At 38.1% G+C, this 24,224-nt stretch overlaps 1 protein-coding gene across 1 annotated transcript in view; it reads left to right on the top strand.

Annotated features, from left to right (window-relative positions):
• Positions 1–24,224, top strand: part of MAGI2 (membrane associated guanylate kinase, WW and PDZ domain containing 2) — a 1,340,884-nt gene that overhangs the window by 1,083,553 nt on the left and 233,107 nt on the right. The window lies entirely within an intron of this gene.

Here is a 24,224-nt window from a genome sequence, read left to right as displayed (position 1 = left end):
ACTTTCAGTTGATTAACCTGGAACTATATCGATATGATTCTTACATTTTACTGTGATCTGCAGGAACTTGAAAAAAATAAAGTGCTAATACTATAATTATAAAATTCTTACTCGATTTACTTATTTTTTAACATCTTTATTAGAGTATAATTGCTTTACAATAGTGTGTTAGCTTCTGCTTTATAACAAAGTGAATCAGCTATACATATACATATATACCCATATCCCCTCCCTCTTGCGTCTCCCTCCCACTCTCCCTATCCCACCCCTCTAGGTGGTCACAAAGCACCCAGCTGATCTCCCTGTGCTATGCGGCTGCTTCCCACTAGCTATCTATTTTACATTTGGTATTATATATAAGTACATGCCACTCTCTCACTTCATCCCAGCTTCCCCTTCTCCCTCTCCGTGTCCTCAACTCCATTCTCTACATCTGCGTCTTTATTCCTGTCTTGCCCCTAGGTTCTTCAGAACTTTTTTTTTTTTTAGATTCCATATATATGTGTTAGCATACGGTATTTATTTTTCTCTTTCTGACTTACTTCACTCTGTATGACAGCCTCTAGCTCCATCCATCTCACTACAGATAACTCAGTTTTGTTTCTTTTTATGGCTGAGTAATATTCCATTGTATATATGTGCCACATCTTCTTTATCCTTTCATCTGTCGATGGACACTTAGGTAGCTTCCATGTCCTGGCTATTGTAAATAGAGCTGCAATGAACATTGTGGTACATGACTCTTTTTGAATTATGGTTTTCTCAGGGTATATGCCCAATAGTGAGATTGCTGGGTCATATGGTCGTCCTGTTTTTAGGTTTTTGAGGAACCTCCATACTGTTCTCCATAGTGGCTGTATGAATTTACATTCCCACCAACAGTGCAAGAGTGTTCCCTTTTCTCCACACCCTCTCCAGCATTTATTGTTTGTAGATTTTTTGATGATGGCCATTCTGATAGGTGTGAGGTGATATCTCATGGTAGTTTTTTTTGTTTGTTTTTTTCTTTTTAAAGAAGATGTTGGGGGTAGGAGTTTATTAATTAATTAATTTATTTTTGCTGTGTTGGGTTTTCGTTTCTGTGTGAGGGCTTTCTCCAGTTGTGGCAAGCGGGGTCGACTCTTCATCGTGGTGCACGGGCCTCTCACTATCGCGGCCTCTCTCGTTGTGGAGCACAGGCTCCAGATGCGCAGGCTCAGTAGTTGTGGCTCACGGGCCTAGTTGCTCCGCGGCATGTGGGATCCTCCCAGACCAGGGCTCGAACCTGTGTCCCCTGCATTAGCAGGCAGGTTATCAACCATTGCGCCACCAGGGAAGCCCTCATTGTAGTTTTGATTTACATTTCCCTAATGATTAGTCATGTTGAGCATCCTTCCATGTGTTTGTTGGCACTCTGTATATCTTCTTTGGAGAAATGTCTATTTAGGTCTTCTGCCTATTTTTGAATTGGGTTGTTTGTGTTTTTTTGATATTGAGCTGCATGAGCTGCTTTTGGAGATTAATCCTCTGTCAGTTGCTTGATTTGCAAATATTTTCTCCCATTCTGAGAGTTGTCTTTTCGTCTTGTTTATGCTTTCCTTTGCTGTGCAAAAGCTTTTAAGTTTCATTAGGTCCAATTTGTTTATTTTTGGTTTTATTTCCATTTCTCTAGGAGGTGGGTCTAGGATCTTGCTATGATTTATGTCATAGAGTGTTCTGCCTATGTGTTCCTCTATGAGTTTTATAGTGTCTGGCCTTACATTTAGGTCTTTAATCCATTTTGAGTTTATTTTTGTGTATGGTGTTAGGGAGTGTTCTAATTTCATTCTTTTACATGTAGCTGTCCAGTTTTCCCAGAGCCAATTATTGAAGAGGCTGTCTTTTCTCCATTTTATATTCTTGCCTCCTTTACCAAAAATAAGGTGACCATATATGCATGGGTTTATCTCTGGGCTTCCTATCCTGTTCCATTGATCTATATTTCTGTGTTTGTGCCAGTACCATGCTGCCTTGATTACTGTAGCTTTGTAGTATAGTCTGAAGTCTAGGAGCCTAATTCCTCCACCTCCATTTTTCTTTATCAAGATTGCTTTGGCTATTTAGGGTCTTTTGTGATTCCATACAAATTGTGAATATTTTTCCTCCAGTTCTGTGAAAATGCCATTGGTGTTTGATACAGATTGCGTTGAACCTGTAGATTGGTTTGGGTAGTATAGTCATTTTCACAATGTTGATTCTTCCAATCCAAGAACATGGTATATCTCTCCATCTGTTTGTATCATCTTTAATTTCTTTCATCAGTGTCTTATAGTTTTCTGCATACAGGTCTTTTGTCTCCTTGGGTAGGTTTATTCCTAGGTATTTTATTCTTTTTCTTGCAGTGGTAAATGGGAGTGTTCCCTTAATTTCTCTTTCAGATTTTTCTTCATTAGTATATAGGAATGCAAGAGATTTCTGTGCATTAATTTTGTATCCTGCTACTTTACCGAATTCATTGATTAGCTCTAGTAGTTTTCTGGTAGCATCTTTAGGATTCTCTATGTATAGTATCATGTCATCTGCAAACAGTGACAGCTTTACTTCTTCTTTTCCAATTTGGATTCCTTTTATTTCTTTTTCTTCTCTGATGGCTGTGGCTAAAACTTCCAAAGCTATGTTGAATAGTAGTGGTGAGAGTGCACAACCTTGTCTTCTTCCTGATCTAGTGGAAATGGTTTCAGGTTTTCACCATTGACAACGATGTTGACTGTGAGTTTGTCATATATGACCTTTATTATGTTCTGGTAGGTTCCCTCTATGCCTACTTTCTGCAGGTTTTTATCATAAATCGGTCTTGAATTTTGTCGAAAGCTTTTTCTGCATCTATTGAGATGATCATATGGTTTTTTCTCCTTCAATTTGTTAATATTGTTTAACACATTGATTGACTTGTGTATATTGTAGAATCCTTGATTCCTGGGATAAACCCCTTTTGATCATGGTGAATGATCCTTTTAATGTGCTGCTGAATTCTGTTTGCTAGGATTTTGTTAACATTTTTGTATCTATGCTCATCAGTGATATTGGCCTGTAGTTTTCTGTTTTTGTGACATCTTTGTCTGGTTTTGGTATCAGGGTGATGGTGGCCTCGTAGAATGAGTTTGGGAGTGTTCCTACCTCTGCTGTATTTTAGAAGAGTTTGAGAAGGATGGGTGTTAGCTCTTCTCTAAATGTTTGATAGAATTTGCCTGTGAAGCCATCTGGGCCTGGGCTTTTGTTGGAAGATTTTTAATCACAGTCTCAATTTCAGTGCTTGTGATTGGTCTGTTTATATTTTCTGTTTCTTCCTGGTTGAGTCTCGGAAGGTTGTGCTTTTCTAAGAATTTGTCCATTTCTTCCAGGGTGTCTAATTTATTGGCATAGAGCTGCTTGGAGTAATCGCTCATAATCCTTTGTATTTCTCCAGTGTCAGTTGTTACTGCTCCTTTTTCATTTCTAATTCTATTGATTTGAGTCTTCTCTATTTTTTCTTGATGAGTCTGGCTAATGGTTTATCAATTTTGTTTAGCTTCTCAAAGAACCAGCTTCTAGTTTTATTGATCTTCGCTATCGTTTCCTTCATTTCTTTTTCATTTATTTCTGCTTTAATCTGTATGATTTCTTTGCTTCTACTAACTTTGGGGTTATTTTGTTCTTCTTTCTCTAATTGCTTTAGGTGTAAGGTTAGGTTGTTTATTTGAGATGTTTCTTGTTTCTTGAGGTAGGATTATATTGCTATAATCTTCGCTCTTAGAACGGCTTTTGCTGCATCCCATAGGTTTTGAGTTATCATGTTTTCAATGTTATTTGTTCCTAGGTATTTTTTGATTTCCTCTTTGATTTCCTCAGTGTTTTCTTGGTTATTTAGTAGCATATAGTTTAGCCTCCATGTGTTTGTATTTTTTACAGATTTTTTGCTGTAATTGATATCTAGTCTCATAGCATTGTGGTCAGAAAAGATACTTGATATGGTTTCACTTTTCTTAAATTTACTAAGGCTTAATTTGTGACCCACAGTGTGATCTATCTTGGAGAATGTTCCATGAACACTTGAGAAGAAAGTGTATTCTGTTGTGTTTGGATGGAATGTACTATAAATATCAATTAAGTCCATCTTGTTTAATGTATAATTTAAAGCTTGTGTTTCCTTATTTATTTTCATTTTGGATGATCTGTCCATTGGTGAAAGTGACATGTTAAAGTCCCCTACTATGATTGTGTTACTGCTGATTTCCCCTTTTACGGCTGTTAGCATTTCCCTTATGTATTGAGGTGCCCCTATGTTGGGTGCATATATATTTACAATTGTAATATCTTCTTCTTGGATTGATCCTTTGATCATTATGTAGTGTCCTTCTTTGTCTCTTGTAATAGTCTTTATTTGAAAGTCTATTTTGTCTGATATGAGAATTGCTACTCCACCTCTCTTTTGATTTCTATTTGAATAGAATATCTTTTTCCATCCTCTCACTTTCAGTCTGTATGTGTTCCTAGGTCTGAAGAGGGTCTCTTGTAGACATCATATATATGGGTCTTGTTGTTGTATCCATTCAGCCAGTCTGTGTCTTTTTGTGGGAGCATTTAATCCATTTACATTTAAGATAATTATCAACATGTATCTCCCTATTACCATTTTCTTAATTGTTTTGGGTTTGTTATTGTATGTCTTTTCCTTCTCTTGTGTTTCCTGCCTGGAGAAGTTCCTTTAGCATTTGTTGTAAAGCTGGTTTGGTGGTGCTGAATTCTGTTAGCTTTTGCTTGTCTGTAAAGGTTTTAATTTCTCCGTTGAATCTGAATGAGATCCTTGCTGGGTAGAGTAATCTTGGTTGTAGGTTTTTCCGTTTCATCACTTTAAATATGTCTTGCCACTCCCTTCTGGCTTACAGAGTTTCTGCTGAAAGATCAACTGTTAACCTTATGGGCATTCCCTTGTATGTTATTTGTTGTTTTTCTCTTGCTGCTTTTAATATTTTTTCTTTGTATTTAATTTTTGATCGTTTGATTAATATGTGTCTTGGTGTGTTTGTCCTTGGATTTATCCTGTATGGGACTCTCTGCACTTCCTGGACTTGATTGACTATTTCCTTTCCCATATTAGGGAAGTTTTCAACTATAATCTCTTCAAATATTTTCTCAGCCCCTTTCTTTTTCTCTTCTTCTTCTGGGACCCCTATAATTCGAATGTTGGTGTGTTTAATGTTGTCCCAGAGAGCTCTAAGACTGTCCTCAATCTTTTCATTCTTTTTGCTTTATTCTGCTCTGAGGTAGTTATTTCCACTATTTTATCTTCCAGGTCCCTTATCCGTTCTTCTGCCACAGTTATTCTGCTCTTGATTCCTTTTAGTGAATTTTAAATTTCATTTACTGTGTTGTTCATCACTGTTTATTTGCTCTTTTAGTTCTTCTAGGTCCTTGTTAAATGTTTCTTGTATTTTCTCCATTCTATTTCCAAGATTTTGGATCATCTTTACTGTCATTACTCTGAATTCTTTTTCAGGTAGACTGACTATTTCCTCTTAATTTGTTTCATCTGGTGGGTTTTTACCTTGCTGCTTCATCTGTTGTGTGTTTCTCTGTCTTCTCATTTTGCTTAACTTACTGTGTTTGGGGTCTCCCTTTCTCAGGCTGCAGGTTTATAGTTCTCGTTGTTTTTGGTGTCTGCCCCCAGTGGGTAAGGTTGGTTCAGTGGGTTGTGTATGCTTCATGGTCGAGGGGAGTAGTGCCTGTGTTCTGGTGGATGAGTCTGCCTCTTGTCTTTCTGGTGAGCAAGACTGCATCCGGTGGTGTGTTTTGAGGTGTCCGTGACTTTATTATGATTTTAGGCAGCCTCTCTGCTAATGGGTGAGGTTGTGTTCCTGTCTTGCTAGTTGTTTGGCATAGGATGTCCAGCACTGTAGCTTGCTGGTCTTTGAGTGGAGATAGGTCTTAGTGTTGAGATGGAGATCTCTGGGAGAGCTTTCGCTGTTTGATATTACGTGGAGCTGGGAGGTCTCTGTTGGACCAATGTCCTGAACTCGGTTCTCCCACCTCAGAGGCACAGGCCTGACACCTGACCAGAGCACCAAGACCCTGTCAGCCACATGGCCTGCTCTCACGCGGCCGCGAGCTGGGCGGGCCGTGCAGGCCGCACGCGCGTGCGCGGGCCAGTACGTGAGGGCGGCTGCGCCTAGATTTACTTTTAAAAAGCAAGGAATTTCATTGTTTCTGACTCTGTCATTACCTGTATTTGATTGGAATGCAAAATGTATTGTAACCCGTAAACGAGCAAATTAACATATAAACATATGGATCTATTTGCATGTATTTTTGTGTAGATATATATTCTCTAGTGGTAGTGGAGAAGAAGACAATTTAAAATCTTTGATGATGATTCTCTGGTAATATATCGCAGTCGACTTCAGTATGGTATAATAATTGTAACATTGGGAACAGCAGGAGATACAATTGTTTTCTCTGTGCCATTTTTCTGTTGTATCTGAGAATAGAATAATCTCCCATTGTGTGCAGGGAAATTGCTGCTTATCTTCCTGAAGCTCCTAGACTAGTAACATTATTCATCCCCAAAAGCATCAATGTACAGTGTTGAGCATGGAGAGGGTAGTGGCAAAGTATGTGCCCTGAGGAGGAAGTTCTTGGTGTCTGATATTATAAGGTGTCATATGATCTCCCTTTATCTGCGCATGAATCAAAGAAATAATAACTATCTTTCTCTAGATTCCAAAATTTCAGTGCAGCCAAGACAAAATTTTTTCTTTCCCATTGCCATGTGTTTTGTGGGATTTTTAATTGGCAGTATTTGGTGTATTTGGCCCAATGAGCAGACTGATTTCTTGATACTTGTATAAAATATTGCTCTTTCAGAAACTGAAGTTGGAAATAAAAGTGGCCAAGTTTGAATGATCAAAGTCTGTCAGTGAAGATTCACATCTGCCAAGCCTGTTTCCCTCTTAACAAGTTAGAAGGGCTCTCATCAAACCTTGGACCAGTGTGTATGCAATACTCAGACACTTTTTTTAAACATCTTTATTGGCGTATAATTGCTATACAATAGTGTGTTAGTTTCTGCCGTACAACAAAGTGAATCAGCTATACATATACACATATCCCCATATCTGCTCCCTCTTGCATCTCCCTCCCACCCTCCCTATCCCACCCCTCTAGGTGGTCACAGAGCACTGATCTGATCTCCCTGTGCTATGCAGCTACATCCCACTAGCTATCTGTTTTACATTTGGTAGTGTATATATGTCCATGCCACTCTCTCACTTCGTCCCAGCTTACCCTTCCCCCTCCCCGTGTCCTCAAGTCCATTGTCTACATGTGTGAACAGACACATTTTTAGCACAGCACATTTGTTCTTTCTGCCAGCCATTTGATGAAACTCAGCGACTTAAGGCTGCACCAGTTCAGAAATCCATATGGAAGAAATATCCTGGCAGTGTTCATTTCAGCAAGGCAGCAGGGGCTCTGTAATTTTTCACACAAAGGGGGTGAAGGAGTAGATCAACATAACCTGATATGTTATACTACCAGTTAAGGATTGTTGTTTGGCTTGCAGTAGAAGCACTAGCCAGAACACTTTCCAGAAATACCACATAGGGTGACAGCCATCCCGGGTTGAGAGCTTCCTTCGCCAACGAGCCCCAACAATAGACATCCCCCCATCCCTAGTCTGGATACTCAAGACCAGCACCCAGCTCACATTGAAGCAAATAGTAGATATTTTTCAAAAACAATTCAAGGAAACAACTTCACAGAATGTTATCTGGAGCCTTGAAAAAGAGAGGTTTTTTCCCCCCCTTTTATGTATCGATTTCACATTATCAAAAGCTAGGGCTTCCCTGGTGGCACAGTGGTTGAGAGTCCGCCTGCCGATGCAGGGGACACGGGTTCGTGCCCCGTTCCGGGAGGATCCCATGTGCCGCGGAGTGGCTGGGCCCTTGAGCCATGGCCGCTGAGCCTGCGCGTCCGGAGCCTGTGCTCGGCAATGGGAGAGGCCGCAACAGTGAGAGGCCCGCATACCGCAAAAAAAAAACCAACTAAATTCTTCTTTCCTCTGACCAAAAACACTGCTTCTACCTGTCTTAAAAGTGCATGTAGATTGTCGATCAGGTAGCAAACACACACACAGAGTTACACACACTTTCACACATTTGGCAGGAGGCTGCTGTCTGAAATGAAGTGGATGCTCCAGTCCTTTTCATCTCTCTCGTTCTCTCTCTCCTTGTTATTCATTTTTCTTGCTCAGTCAGAATGACTGGCAACTGACAGTTTCAGGTAGAGTAGAATAAACTTTTGGAAAGCATATCCATGATCAGTTCCCGGCTCCACCCCAGCCAGCTGTCCGCCATCATTTCAGAGGAGGTTTTATGGCCCATTCCATACACTGTTGGAGTTACTTCAGAAGATGGCACTGGGTCATGCCACATTGGCCCCGAAGAGTCATTTATGCAAAAAAGAATCATTCTTGGGACTTCCCTGGTGGTCCTGTGGTTAAGAATCCACCTTCCAATGCAGGGGACATGGGTTCAATCCCTGGCTGGGGAACCAAGATCCCACATGCCACAGGGCAACTAAGCCCATGTGCCACAACTAGAGAGAAGCCCGCGCACGCAACGAAGAGCCCACACACCTCAACGAAAGATCCCATGTGCCACAACTAAGACCCGACACAGCCAAAATAAATAAATAAATAAATAAATAAATAAATAAAAAGAATCATTCTTCTTCAGGAATACAGGTAATGCTTTTAAAAAATAAACGTGCACATTACTTACTGTCCATGTAAAATGATGAGTCTTTCCCATAAGGTACTTTTGTAGCTCAGGTTTTCATGTGGAGTTGTATGTGGTTGAGCAGATTTCTGTGATGCATCTGCCCACATGTGTGTCCATACACAGAGGAAAACTCTAGAATACATTCTTGTCTTGCTCTCATAAACTTTCATGTCCTGCCAGGGTTTTAAGATATTTTTAATTGTTTTTATTTTCTTCTAGTGGAGTCGTAAGATCTCTTTAATTTTTTTTTAACATCTTTATTGGAGTATAATTGCTTGACAATGGTGTATTCATTTCTGCTTTATAACAAAGTGAATCAGCTATACATATACATATATCCCCATATCCCATCCCTCTTGCATCTCCCTCCTAACCTACCTATCCCTCCCCTCTAGGTGGTCACAAAGCACTGAGCTGATCTCCCTGTGCTATGCGGCTGCTTCCCACTAGCTATCTATTTTACATTTGGTAGTGTATATATATCCATGCCACTCTCTCACTTCGTCCCAGCTTACCCTTCCCCCTCCCTGTGTCCTCAAGTCCATTCTCTACGTCTGCGTCTTTATTCCTGTCCTGCCCCTAAGTTCTTCAGAACCATTTTTTTTTAAAGAGTCTATATATATGTGTTAGCATACGGTATTTGTTTTTTTCTTTCTGACTGACTTCACCCTGTATGACAGTGTCTACATCATTCCATCTCACTACAAATAACTGAATTTCGTTTCTTTTTATGACTGAGTAATATTCCATTGTATATAAGTGCCACGTCTTCTTTATCCATTCATCTGTCTCTGGACACTTAGGTTACTTCCATGTCCTGGCTGTTGTAAATAGAGCTACAATGAACATTGTGTAACGTGACTCTTTTTCTTTTCTGTTTATTTTAAAAAAACTTTAATGTCGTGCATTTAAATTTTCATTTCTCTGCTAGATTTACATAAAGCACTATTTAATTAATTAATTACCTAATTTATAAATGGTAACTGTTTTAGACTGTATTCTGTTACTGGTATGTAAAAATGCAATTCCTTTAGTTTCATTTTTTTTATGTCTGACATTCTTATAAAATCTCTAATTCTAATATTTCTGTAACTTAAGAACTTTTTAAAATATCTTTATTGGAGTAAAATTGCTTTGACTCTTTTTGAATTATGGTTTTCTCAAGGTATATGCACAGTAGTGGGATTGCTGGGTCATATGGTAGTTCTATTTTTAGTTTTTTAAGTAACCTCCATACTGTTCTCCATAGTGGCTGTATCAATTTACATTCCCACCAACAGTGCAAGAGGGTTCCCTTTTCTCCACACCCTCTCGAGCATTTATTGTTTGTAGGGTTTTTTTATCATGGCCATTCTGAACCGTGTGAGGTGATACTTCACTGTAGTTTTGATTTGCATTTCTCTAATGATTAGTGATGTTGAGATCCTTTCATGTGTTTGTTGGCAGTCTGTATATCTTCTTTGGAGAAATGTTGATTTAGGTCTTCTGCCCATTTTTGGATTGGGTTGTTTGTTTTTTTGATATTGAGTTGCATGAGCTGCTTTTAAATTTTGGAGGTAAATCCTATATCAGTTGCTTCATTTGCAAATATTTTCTTGAGTGTTGTCTCTTCGTCTTATTTATTTATGGTTTCCTTCACTGTGCAAAAGCTTTTAAGTTGCATTGGGTCCCATTTGTTTATTTTTGTTTTTATTTCCATTTCTCTAGGAGGTGGGTCAAAAAGGATTTTGCTGTGATTTATGTCATGGAGGGTTCTGCCTATGTGTTCCTCGAAGAGTTTTATAGTGCCTGGCCTTACATTTAGATCTTTAATCCATTTTGAGTTTATTTTTGTCTGTGGTGATAGCGAGTGTTCTAATTTCATTCTTTTACATGTAGCTGGCCAGTCTTTCCAACACCACTTACTGAAGAGACTGTGTTTTCTCCATTGTATATTCTTGCCTCCATTATCAAATATAAGGTAATAATATGTTTGTGGGTTTAACTCTGGGCTTTCTGTCCTGTTACATTGATCTATATTTCTGTTTTTGTGCCAGTACCATACTGTCTTGTTTACTGTAGCTTTGTAGTATAGTCTGAAGTCAGCGATCCTGATTCCTCCAGCTCTGTTTTTCTTTCTCAAGATTGCTTTGGCTATTGGGGGTCTTTTGTATTTCCATACAGATTGTGAAATTTTTGTTCTAATTCTGTGAAAAATTCCATTGGTAGTTTCATAGGGATTGCATCGAATCTGTGGATTTGTTTGGGTAGTATAGTCATTTTCACAATATTGATTCTTCCAATCCAAGAACATGGTATATCTCTCCATCTGTTTGTATCATCTTTAATTTCTTTCATCAGTGTCTTACAGTTTTCTGCATACACGTCTTTTGTCTCCTTAGGTAAGTTTATTCCTAGGTATTTTTTCTTGCAGTGGTAAATGGGAGTGTTCCCTTAATTTCTCTTTCAGATTTTTCATCATTAGTGTATAGGCATGCAAGAGATTTCTGTGCATTAATTTTGTATCCTGCTGCTTTACCAAATGCATTGATTAGCTCTAGTAGTTTTCCGGTAGCATCTTTAGGATTCTCTATGTGTAATATCATGTCATTTACTTCCTCTTTTCTTTACTTCTTCTTTTCCAATTAGGATTCCTTTTATTTCTTTTTCTTCTCTGATGGCTGTGGCTAAAACTTGCAAAACTATGTTGAATAGTAGTAGTGAGAGTGGGCAACCTTGTCTTCTTCCTGATCTAGTGGAAATGGTGTGAGTTCTTCACTATTGAAAATGATGTTGGCTGTGGGTTTCTCATATATGACCTTTATTATGTTGAGGTAAGTTCCCTCTATGCCTACTTTCTGGAGGGTTTTTATCATAAATGGGTGTTGAATTTTGTCAAAAGCTTTTTTGCATCTATTGAGATGATCGTATGGTTTTTCTCCTTCAATTTGTGAATATGGTTTATCACACTGATTGATTTGCATTTATGGAAGATTCCTTGATTCCTGGATTAAACCCCACTTGATCATGGTGTATGATCCTTTAAATGTGCTGTTGGATTCTGTTTGCTAGTATTTTGTTGAGGATTTTGCATCTATGTTCATCAGTGATTTTGGTCTGTAGTTTTCTTTCTTTGTGACATCTTTGGCTGGTTTTGGTATCAGGGTGATGGTGGCCTCGTAGAATGAGTTTGTGAGTGTTCCTGCCTCTGCTATGTTTTGGAAGAGTTTGAGAATTATAGGTGTTAGCTCTTCTCTAAGTGTTTGATAGAATTATCCAGTGAAGCCATCTGGTCCTGGGCTTTGTTTATTGGAAGATTTTTAATCACAGTTTCAATTTCAGTGCTTGTGATTAGTCTGTTTATATTTTCTATCTCTTCCTGGTTCAGTCTCGGAAGGTTGTGCTTTTCTAAGAATCTTTCCATTTCTTCCATGTTATCCATTTTTTTGGCATATAGTTGCTTGTCGTAATCTCTCATAATCCCTGTATTTCTGCAATGTCAGTTGTTACTTCTCCTTTTTCATTTCTAATCTGTTGATTTGAGTCTTCTCCCTTTTTTTCTTGATCATTCTGGCTAATGGTTTATCACTTTTGTTTATCTTCTCAAAGAACCAGCTTTTAGTTTTATTGATCTTTGCTATCATTTCCTTCATTTCTTTTTCATTTATTTCTGCTCTGATCTTTATGATTTCTTTCCTTCTGCTGACATTGGGGTTTCTTTGTTTTTCTTTCTCTAATTGCTTTAGGTGTAAGTTTAGGTTGTTTATTTGAGATGTTTCTTTTTTCTTGAGGTAGGATTGTATTGCTATAAACTTTGCTCTTAGAACTGCTTTTGCTGCATCCCATAGATTTTGGGTCATCGTGTTTTCATTGTCATTTGTTTCTAGGAATTTTTTGATTTCCTCTTCGTCTTCTTCAGTGATCGCTTGGTTATTTATTAGCGTGTTGCTTAGACTACATGAGTTTATATTTTTTACAGTTTTTTCCTGTAATTGATATCTAGTCTCCTAACTTTGTGCTCGGAAAAGATACTTAATATGATTTCAATTTTCTTAAATTTACCAAGGCTTGATTTGTGACCCCAGACATAATCTATCCTGGAGAATGTTCCATGAGCACTTGAGAAGAAAGTGTATTCTGTTGTGTTTGGATGGAATGTCCTATAAGTATCAGTTATGTCCCTCTTGTTTAATGTATCATTTAAAACTTGTTTTTCATTATTTATTTTTATTTTGGATGATCTGTCCACTGGTGAAAGTGGCATGTTAAAGTCCCCTACTGTGATTGTGTTACTGTCGATCTCCGCTTTTATGGCTGTTAGCATTTGCCTTATGTATTGAGGTGCTCCTCTGTTGGGTGCATAAATATTTACAATTGTAATATCTTCTTCTTGGATTGATCCTTTGATCATTATGTAGTGTCCTTCTTTGTCTCTTATAATAGTCTTTATTTTAAAGTCTATTTTGTCTGATATGAGAATTGCTAGTCCCTCTTTCTTTTGATTTCCATTGGCATTCCATTTCCATTCTCTCACTTTCAGTCTGTATGTGTCCCTAGGTCTGAAGTGGGTCTCTTGTAGACAGCATATATATATGGGTCTTGTTGTTGTATCCATTCAGCCAGTCTATGTCTTTTTGTGGGAGCATTTAATCCATTTACATTTAAGGTAATTACCAACATGTAGGTTCCTATTACCATTTTCTTAATTGTTTGAGGTTTGTTATTGTCGGTCTTTTCCTTCTCTTGTGTTTCCTGCCTAGAGAAGTTCCTTTAGCATTTGTTTTAAAGTTGGTTTGTTGGTGCTGAATTCTCTTTGCTTTTGCTTGTCTGTAAAGGTTTTAATTTCTCCGTTGAATCTGAATGAGATCCTTGCTCGGTAGAGTAATCTTTGCTGTAGGTTTTTCCCCTTCATCACTTTAAATATGTCCTGGCACTCCTTTCTGGCTTACAGAGTTTCTGCTGAAAGATCAGCTGTTAACCTTATGGGCATTCCCTTGTATGTTATTTGTTGTTTTTCTCTTGCTGCTTTTAATATTTTTTCTTTGTATTTAATTTTTGATAGTTTGATTAATATGTGTCTTGGTGTGTTTGTCCTTGGATTTATCCTGTGTGGGACTCTTTGTGCTTCCTGTCTGTGATTGCCTCTTTCCTTTCCCATATTAGGGAAGTTTTCAACTCTAATCTCCTCAAATATTTTCTCAGTCCCTTTTTTTTCTCTTCTTCTGGGACCCCTATAATTTGAATGTTGGTGTGTTTAATGTTATCCAGAGGTCTGTGAGACTGTTCTCAATTATTTTCATTCTTTTTTCTTTATTCTGCTCTGAGGTAGTTATTTCCACTATATTATCTTCCATGTCACTTTTCCGTTCCTCTGCCTCAGTTATTCTGCTATTGATTCCTTCTAGAGAAGTTTTAATTTTATTTATTGTGTTGTTCATCGTTTGTTTGCTCTTTAGTTCTCCTAGTTCTGTGTTAAATGTTTCTTGTATTTTCTCCATTCTATTTCCAAGATTTTGGATCATCTTTACTGTCATTACTCTGAATTCTTTTTCAGGTAGACTGACTATTTCCTCTTCATTTGTTTTGTCTGATGGCTTTTTACCTTGCTGCTCCATCTGTTGTTTGTTTCTCTGTCTTCTCATTTTGCTTAACTTACTGTGTTTGGGGTCTCCTTTTCTCAGGCTGCAGGTTTATAGTTCCCATTGTTTTTGGTGTCTGGCCCAGTGGGTAAGGTTGGGTCAATGGGTTTGTAGGCCTCCTGGTGGTGGGTACTAGTGCCTGTGTTCTGGTGGATGAGTCTGGATCATGTCTTTCTGGAGGGCAGGACCACATCCGGTGGTGTGTTTTGGAGTGTCTGTGACGTTCTTCTGATTTTAGGCAGCCTCTCTGCTAATGGGTGGAGTTCTGTTTCTTTCTTGCTAGCTGTTTGGGTGTCCAGCACTGTAGCTTGCTGGTCGTTGAGTGGAGCTGGGTCTTAGCATTGAGTTGGAGATCTCTGGTAGAGCTTTTGCCATTTGATATTACTTGGGACCAGGAGGTCTCTGGTGGACCAAAGGTATCTTTAGATGCAGGAACCTATTTTCATTTTATAGGGTCCCTCTGATAATATATTTGTCTCATTTTCTTGTCTTTGTTTAAAAGTCATTGCATTCTTTTAGGAAAATAGATTCACTGAACATTTTATGATATTGAATTCCTAACGTGAGGAAACTATTTAGAAAGCCTCTGGTCTTTGGAGTTTTTCAAAGAAAAAAAGAAACAAAAACAGTCTTTTGTACATTTTTTTGTGGCTTTACTTATAGTTTTTTTTTTTACTTATAGTTTTAATCTGAAGTGTTGTTTCATCTCTGCCAGATCAGCAAATAATCAGTGTCTTTAGATTCTCTTAGAATGTATTTCTTTCTTCCTCCTTTCCAACAAAGTAAAATGCAAGTATTTAAATATATCTTACCACTCAGTGCCAAACACAAAAGAAATGTAAATATATCATCAGCCTAATTCACATCTGCCAGAGAGTAATTGTCGGATGCATGCTGATTAAACATAATTTTTTTTTAACCAAGCTTTTAATTAGGCATCTGCACCAGGTCACACAGATGAAATTATAAAATATTATTAAGAAGGCTTTCATTCTTTTGAGAAACACGGGGCCATGCCAATGTCTTGGTATCCTTTTGCCTATAGATAAGAGTGTTAGAATCACTGGCTGTTTGTCAAAAATCAAGGAACCTTGGGGTAAGCCCCCAAAGGCCTGTCACTTGTCTGTTTAATAGCACCAGTGAAATTTCCCAATGCCTTATATAAGTGCAGTAGAAGGGCTTTCCACATTCTCGTCAGATATAGGAACTTTTAAAGCTGCACCTTTGAAACTACCTTTTCTGATTTTCTATGCATGAAAAGAAACTAGACCAAGAAAAGTTAAATTTCTTGCCCCAAATCACATAGCTATTGATATAATTTATACTATAGCTTATGACGGTTACAGAGTTCTGTGGGTTACAGTGCCCTGTCACCTCTCTGCGTCAGCATCCTCAAAGCCTTCTTCCAAACAGCTCATTTTGGAGCACTGCAGAAAGTGGACTGGGATATTACAGTGGATTCCCCAGTTTGCAATTATTTGCTTCACTGCTTCCCTCTATTAACTTGAGTAATCAAAAGAATATTGCAGTTCATCTCTCAATTTTCATATTCAGGAATTAAGGGTATTTTACCCAGCATGTCAGTTGGTACGATTGGAGGGACACAAAAGTGTCCCCAAGTAAAAATATGTCCTGGTCTGTTTGAAATTCTTAACATTTGTGTTAAAGCTTGGGTTCAATTCCTAAATCTTACCTAATTACCAAGGTTCAGTTCTCCTAGGCTCAATTTCCACATGTATAAAATACAGGTAGCAATTGTAGTAACCTCAAATGGATTTTTGAAGGATCAGGTAAAACAGAATTTGTTAAATGGCAGATAAATATTAAATATATTAAAATGGTAGCCACTATGGTCAGAGAAACTCTAGGTGAGGTTAATGTGGTTAGAAAGGTAGAAAAATTAAGATGTCAGGAAGAGTAACACACAGGAAGAGGTCACTAACTCTCAACAATAAATGGTGGTCAGAAAGATGATCCAAAAAGTGAAGTTGGTCTCACAGGGTAACTAGGAGTTTGTTAGTGGAGACAAAGCATGGGAAGAGTGAGAGGATGGAAAGATGTAGCACGTGTAGGACACAGCTCTGAGCTTGGCCCAACTAAAGTACAGAGTAGGTTGGAAAGAGGCAAGAGATGGTGAAAATGTAGACTGAGAGCCTTATATGCTGAGCTAGAGAACTTGGACTCTATTCTCTTTTTATGAGCAGGCACTGAAAGACATTAAGTAGAAAGGACATCAGAGAGTATGGTATGAAAAATGAGTTGATAGAGAGGCAAGTGGAAGGCAGTGCCCAGTGCTTTAAAGTCCCTGAAACTAATGCCTGTGACCTGCAGAATAGTAACACTCTCCTGGTTCCTGAGACGATCCTGACCAGAAGAGGGGGCTTAATAACAACTCCATGTAATCCTAGTCAATATGGGGTGAGATTAGGTAACCCCATAATCCCACAGACTCATTGAGTCATTCCATATGCTAGGCTTCCCTCTCCTCCTTCCCTAGTGTTTCTTGCTATGACATCAGGAAGACCAGCTAAGGGACTGTTCCAGGAGTTCATACAATGGGTAAGTTCCCGACCTAGGGTGGTGGAACAATTGCAGGCATAGCTAAGAGGTAGAATCCAAGGACCTTAGTGTTAGAATTTCAGAGTGAAGAAAATGTCTTAGAAATCATCTGGTTCAATCTTCTCTATTTATGCTATGGTGCCTGACTCATGGTAGTAAATCTTTGCTGAATAAATTAGTAAACAAATGAGGGATAAGACCCAGAGAATGACACCACTAATTATTGGCATACCTGGCATAAACTTTCTGCCATAAACATAAACCTTCTGACTCCTAAATCGGTGCTCTCTCCATTATGCCACACTTGGTTTTCCAATGTAAAAAAAAAAAGAAAGAAAGAGGATTAAAACATCTTATTTTAGTGCTACAGATCAATTCAACTCATTTTCATTCACAATGTCATTTATAATGTAGCACATAAGAATGAACAAACTGAAATTCTCCTAATGAAGGCTTTTGTCCTGCCTCCTATACCTTCCATAACCTAAGTATTTGCTTTTGCATTTCTGCAAAATTTGTTGGTGTCTGCAATAATGCTCTTTGCAAGACAGATGTTTAAAGCCAATAGAATGATGGTAAGTTCCAGAACCTCCAAGATGGAATCTTCTCCAATTGATGGCTGTTTTAATAACTTTCACTCTGAAGAGGCCATTTGGGAATTTTAGAAACTGCTTTAAATTATTCCAAAAGACTGATGCTTCCACTTTTATGAGAATGGAAATTGAGGAAATAGTGATTTTTAGCAAAAGAAATTAGATTTAGGCATAAGGAAAAACTTTGGGGCAATAAGAAGCATTGAACCCTGTAACAAATTCATCAGGAAAACTGAGAAAGCAAGGCAAAAGCCCCTGTATCTGGGGGATACTTATCATCAGACCTTTCTCACTTTGTGACATAGTTGAGAAAATGCCAAGACCCTCACGTGTGGATGCTCTACATTCCATCCACCACCACCCCTGACAGCCCCTGCCACACAGTTCACCCATCCTCTGTCCTGATCCCTCCACCCTAGCCACATTGTACTTCTATTCCAGAAGGGAATGAGGAGTCTGAGGACACTTTGATGAGGCACTAGTCGTCCTTGTTGGGAAACAGTGTGTTCAGCTACAAGGATGAACATTGTCTGTCCTCTCAAATTTCTGCAAGAAAACTGCCAAATAATTTAATAAAATTCAGCAGTTTCTTTTTTTAAAACTGAGCTACTTATTCTTTCTTCTTCTTAGGATATTCTTGCTTTCCACTCTGTATCAGTCATTTGTTAAAAATTTTTAATATGTATATTTATATATGTAATATCATGATAGCTGAGCATTTTCACAGACATCTCTTTCGTATAAGGTAGATAGAACAGCTATTGTTAGCCCATTTTATAGATGATGAAACTGGTGAATGACTTTCTCAAAGAACAACCCAAGGAGAGCCACCTTTAATTTTATTTGTCAATCTGACATACCACAGTGCTTCACTTTGGGGAATACATTTTATCAAGAACAGTTATTTTCAATTTAATTGAAGTGATGAGTGGCACATGCCCAAAAGTACATGTCAAAATTTATTATGTTTTGGGGGGTTATAGAATAGAGGGAAAATGAATATTCAATATTATAATAAAATTGCCTGTTACAATAAAATCATATATTGTTATTATAAAAAACACAAACTAACACAAGCTTCAGAAAGAAGAAAGGGCAGTCAAATTGTATTAGCTGGAGAGTAAACTCAAAAAATAATAATTTTTCAATGTAAAATACATGTAATTGGTGGGATGGGAGTAGTCAGTGAAATTTTTTTTTTTCTTTTAACAAAAATCTATACGACTTGGCAAAAACAAGTTAGAAACACAGCAGTGAATTTAGCTGTGAAATCCAATCCAGTTTTTCTTTTCCTAAGTCTTTCTATTCTTATCTAATGAGAATTTATCCTAAATACCTAAAAAGTTATCAGCATAGTAATGATACTCTATATTTTACGGAAAAAACTTGGAACGGGTAGAAAACTCTCACAAAGGAGTAAAGTTTGAGGTGAGTCTGTAGTCACAAACGTGAGACAGGAGCAATCTGTGTAGGAATAATGAAAGATATCTTTGAAGAGGTCAGTAAAGAAATGAATTATCTGGAATGAAGTTATACATAGAAAAGAAGTGCACTTGAGGGTAGAGGAACAGCAGGATTCAAATAAAAAGGCAAGTTATCAAGTTATGAATTAGGAACAGTAAAGATACCAGCTTCCCAAGAAAGGTAACTTATTGGGGGGATGAATACAAAAACAAGTTGGAAAGGCTAGTGGTAAAGAGTGTTAAGCAGTAGGTCTGAAGATTGAGTAGTTTGAAGTTAATAGAGGAGACAGTAGGATCAGAATGGAGTGTGAAGTGAACTATTCTAGTCTGGTCCAAGGTGGTGCTTAAGGAAGGTAGACAGCAGGTGGCAAGTGAGAGCAGCTGAAAAGGAAGATTGTATAGCCTCAGTGACTCAAAGAAGGTGGGAGCAGAGGAAAGAGGTCTAAAAATAACTCCATTTTAAGCAATCAGTGCTTTACTAAAGAGTGCTCTATTTTATCCAAAATGATGAAGTACCCAAGAGGTATCCAATGTTGTATTTTGATTTCCATGACTAAGAAAGAAACCAATTACCTTAGAACATTTTCTCATACAGGCCAGCAGTTGACACTTCCTGCTTCATCAGCCTCACTCTCCTTCACTTGCACTTTGAAATCCCATAACTGGGAATCAGGTCATTATGAGATCAGCCCTGTTGGGGACACCAAGCTCATCAGTCACACCAAATTTGACCAATAGACCTGAAGGCAATAACCCTAAAACCATCTGGCCTCAATATGTCCTAAAGTGAATGGCCATATAGGAAACAATGTAACCTTGCAGGCAATATGGCGATGAAAATGTGTGCTAGGCTCTCAAAAGAAATGCAGCATCTTATTTTTATGGAGAACCTTTCTTTGGTAAAATTAAAAGTGTTTTCATAAGGATGATCTCATTCTCACAGTAGCCCTGTGAAAGAGGAAATGGAGGAGATATTTTAATTCTCATTTTATAAAAGAATAAATTGAGAGATGGAGACATCAAGTGACTCCTTTTCCATTCTCCCGTTTAAGGAGGCCAGCAGGGTTAGACCTAGAGCCGGTTTTCCTAACGACGTCCGTTTCTGTGCTCATAAGCCCAGTCTATCTCAGGACTTGGCATGGCACCATCAGAAGGCACATACCAGGTGGCTCATATTTTTACTTCACAACATGTAAATGACATTCATACAGCATGGTCTATAAATATCCTACCCAATGAGTTCTCCCTCTGAATAAGCAAATGTTTGCTTACGTCTCCATCTCCAATAGTTTTGGCATAACACAGTGTCTAGGCATCCATTTCCTTTTTTTTAAAAAAAATAAATTTATGTATTTGTTTTTTTTTTAAATTTTTGGCTGCGTTGGGTCTTCGTTGCTGCGCACGGGCTTTCTCTAGTTGCAGCGAGCAGGGGCTACTCTGCGTTGCGGTGCACAGGCTTCTCGTTGTCGTGGCTTCTCTTGTTGCAGAGCGTGGGCTCTAGAGCACAGGCTCAGTAGTTGTGGCGCACGGGCTTAGTTGCTCCGCAGCATGTGGGATCTTCCTGGGCCAGGGATCGATCGAACCTGTGTCCCCTGAATTGGTAGGTGGATTCTTAACCACTATACCACCAGGGAAGCCCTAGGCATCCATTTACTTTTAAAGTGAGCAGTTAAGTAGTGTCAAGTTGTTATATAGTTCTGTCCTGTGATAACTGGCCCCTCATCTTTCACATTCAGAAACCTTCTGAATAGCTCCACAAAGGTATTATTGCAGGGTCCTTTTTCACTTGCTTGCTTGATGACTTGAAAAATTGCTCTGAGTGGAAAATATCCATAAATTTTAGAAGGCAGTCTTGCTAAGAACCACAAATAGTTCTTATTCTGTTTCTAAATAGCAAGATCACATTAAAACTCACTATAATAGATAATATTAATCACTATAATTCAAATAACTACTCTTTAGACCTGGTAGGGAACTGTGAGAGCTTTGAACTTAGTTCTTTTTTCCTGTGAATTTCTGGCATAGCAGAAGGAAGAATAAAGCATGCTTGGGGGCTGGGGAGTTTGTTAACTGTGATTAAAGTTAGGGAGAGCTATAGAGGAGAATAGCATTTGTTACTTTCCTGCCTTTTACTTGCCCACTCAGGAACTCATATTCATCCTTAATTATGACTGTGGTGGGAATATCTTGGTGGAACTGTCCTGATTTTATAGACGGATATAACCGAGGACAGATAATAATTAGTGAAATAGCAATTATCCTTTGCATAACAATTTACAGCTTACAGACACTTTCACCTGTGTGATCTCATTTGCTATTTCCTGTAGCACACTAAGTTGCTATTATTATTGTTCCTCATTACTTCTGAAGAATCTGAGTCACAGAGGATTTAAGTTAGTTTTGAAAGTCACACAGCTAGTAAGTGATAGAGCTGGGAATCAGTCCAAAGATGTTTGGTTCCCTATTCCATGTAATGTCTACTATACCATGCAGCCTCCCAAACCTACAGAGGATGTTGGATCGACGATGGAGGTGGGCAGAAAAATAGTCAGTGTGTTTAAAAACAGAAGACTAACCTAATAGGAAAAACGGGGAAAGGAGAGGTACTAAAGAGAAAACCCAAATGGCCAATAAACATATGAAAAGATGCTCACCCTTACTAGCAGAGTGGGAAATGCAAATTAAAACCATGATCACACCCATTAGATTATTGAAAGTTAAAAGTCTGAGAATGGCAAGCATTGTGTCAGATGGGGAGCAATGAAAATTCTGCTACCCTACCGAGGGGAGTGAAAACCGATTTGACCGATTTTGTCAGCCATTTCCCGTTTCTAACAGAGTTGAAGACACAAGTGGCCTGTGTCCAGCAATTCTACCCCGAGGTAGATACCTCACAAAAACTCTCCCATATGTGCATAAGGGCCATGGAAAGAGGTTCATAGCAGAGTTATCTTTAATAGCCAAAATTCACAAGAACCCCAGTGTCCACTAACAAAAGAATGGATAAATATTAATAAATAATGATGTAGTCATCCAACAGATATTATATTGCAATGAAAGTTAATGAACTAGAGGTAAATGTATCAAAAGAGATAAGTATCATAAATACATTTTGAGAGATTACAGGAGATTAATATGTGTACCATTTACAAAAGGTTTAAAATACGCAAAAACATTTTAAGAGATATTATTTAGTGGTTAAACTATGTAGGGTTTATGTGTACCAAGATATGTCATAAAAATGTAAAGTACATGTGACTAACAAACCTCAAATGCGGGACAATGGTTTCCTTTGGAAAGGGCAGTAAAGAAGGGCAAGTGGGAGAGGATGCTACCCAGGGGGCTTCAACTGATATAAGCAATGTTCTAATCATTAAGCTGGATGGTAGTACACAAGTATTTATAGTCTTTCAACCTTTCAGTGTATAAATATATATAGTAACTTTAAAAATAGAAGGGGCAAGGAGGAGAAGAAAAGAAGTTTGTCTGGGTCAGATACTTCTCTGGGACTCTGGCATGACCGTAACCAGTTAAAAATGATGCCAAAGCATTCCCAACTGCCACAGTCTGTTGAGAAGTCACAGTAGCAGAGTGGATGCCCATCCCAATTCAGTCCTGAGTCATGGCCCAGTGTCCCAGACATTACACCAGCACCGTCTCTGATAGACATAATTGAAGAGTGAAGTTCCACCTGACCAATCACATAGTCTGTGACATTTTCCAGAATGAGACCTAACCTGGATCACCGAAAATGTTATTTTGTTTTGTTTCGTTTTGTTTGTTTGTTTTTGCTTTTCTGTCTATATCTTTAGCACTTTCAAGCAGTTTTCTAGCATTTGGGAAGAGTGTTAGCTGAGAGTATGTAGTTAAGGGCATTTTACTCAGCAATGTTCTATTCATAGAATTATTTATTTTTAAAGTGTATTTGGTGGAGAAATCATTTTGTATCAGACAACTAAGAGAAGCCAAAAAAGTGTTTAACTCTGAAAATTCAACTCTGTTTTTCATTTTTGATGTTTGCAATTTTGATGGGCAATGATGTTTCAGAATGAAATCCCTAGCCATTTACACTACCCATTTCAGAAGTATCCTGATAGACGGATATCTGTTGAATTACTCATTTGACAATCTGTGAAAACATGTCTTTTAATCTCTCATATACTCTTCAGCATAGTCAGGCACAATCTCAATTTGCAAGCTCAATTCTCAAATATTATGGGTTTTGAGGGTAAAAATATCAATCCATGATAGAGCAGTGCTCCGAAAATAAAACTGTTATTCATACATAATTGAATTTTTTAAACAATATCTCAAACAAACATGTTTTCCCTGCATTTTAAGAAGGAAATATTGTCTTTCTGGATATATTTTATAGTGAATAATTTGCCTTCAGGACATTTTTAATAACATAAAGTTAACTTCTGATCAGTGGGCTTCTGTAACTCTGTGATTAAATTCATTGGGGAGAAAGGACAAATGCCTTTTTTGAAAAGATCTGCAGAAATATCACTTTATCTAAGATGAGAGGATGTCTTTGGAAGCTTCCTCTTTGAAAGCCAGGGTCTCACATCCCCTTCCTCCTATTTTAGCGACAATAATATTGATAATGGTCCACGTTTATTGAGCATTCACCATATGTCAGGCATTGTGCCAAGCCCTTTTCCTGCATCATCTCATTTCACCCTCACAGCAGCTTTACAAATGAGGAACTGTGGCTCAAAGCAGGTAAGTCACTTGCCCAGTCGCACAGATCTGCTAAGTAGTAGAGCCAGGATATGGACCCAGATCGCTGATCCCCTAATCTGTCCTCTTGATCTTTACTTGTGTATACATGGAACCTTTGCAATTACACTTTGCTATAGAGAGATAAAATGGGCAAAATATTTTCCTCTTCCATAAAAAGGAAAAAAAAAGACAGTTGACTCAGACAAGTGAGAGCAAAAAACCCATATACTGGGCTTTGTTCTTCATCGAAAACTTATGACTACCACTTCTCAATAATTTGAAAATTCTATTAACTGATTTGCCCTGAAGATGAAAAAGAAGCATAGAATGTGTGCTTCTTCAAGGTACAAATTCTTCTAAACTTTTCTTTCTGAATATGGAGTTGTTTCTGAACTTCAGGAATAACCAAATAGCATTTCTTTTCAGCATTTAATCACTATATTTGTTGGCAGACCTGTTGTAACCTTGAGCCACCTACAGGGAATTTAAATA

This window comes from Monodon monoceros, unplaced genomic scaffold (assembly GCF_005190385.1).
Source record: "Monodon monoceros isolate NGI ecotype Baffin Bay Population unplaced genomic scaffold, NGI_Narwhal_1 Super_Scaffold_2, whole genome shotgun sequence".
NCBI lineage: Eukaryota > Metazoa > Chordata > Mammalia > Artiodactyla > Monodontidae > Monodon > Monodon monoceros.
This window is presented reverse-complemented; position numbering and strand designations above follow the sequence as displayed.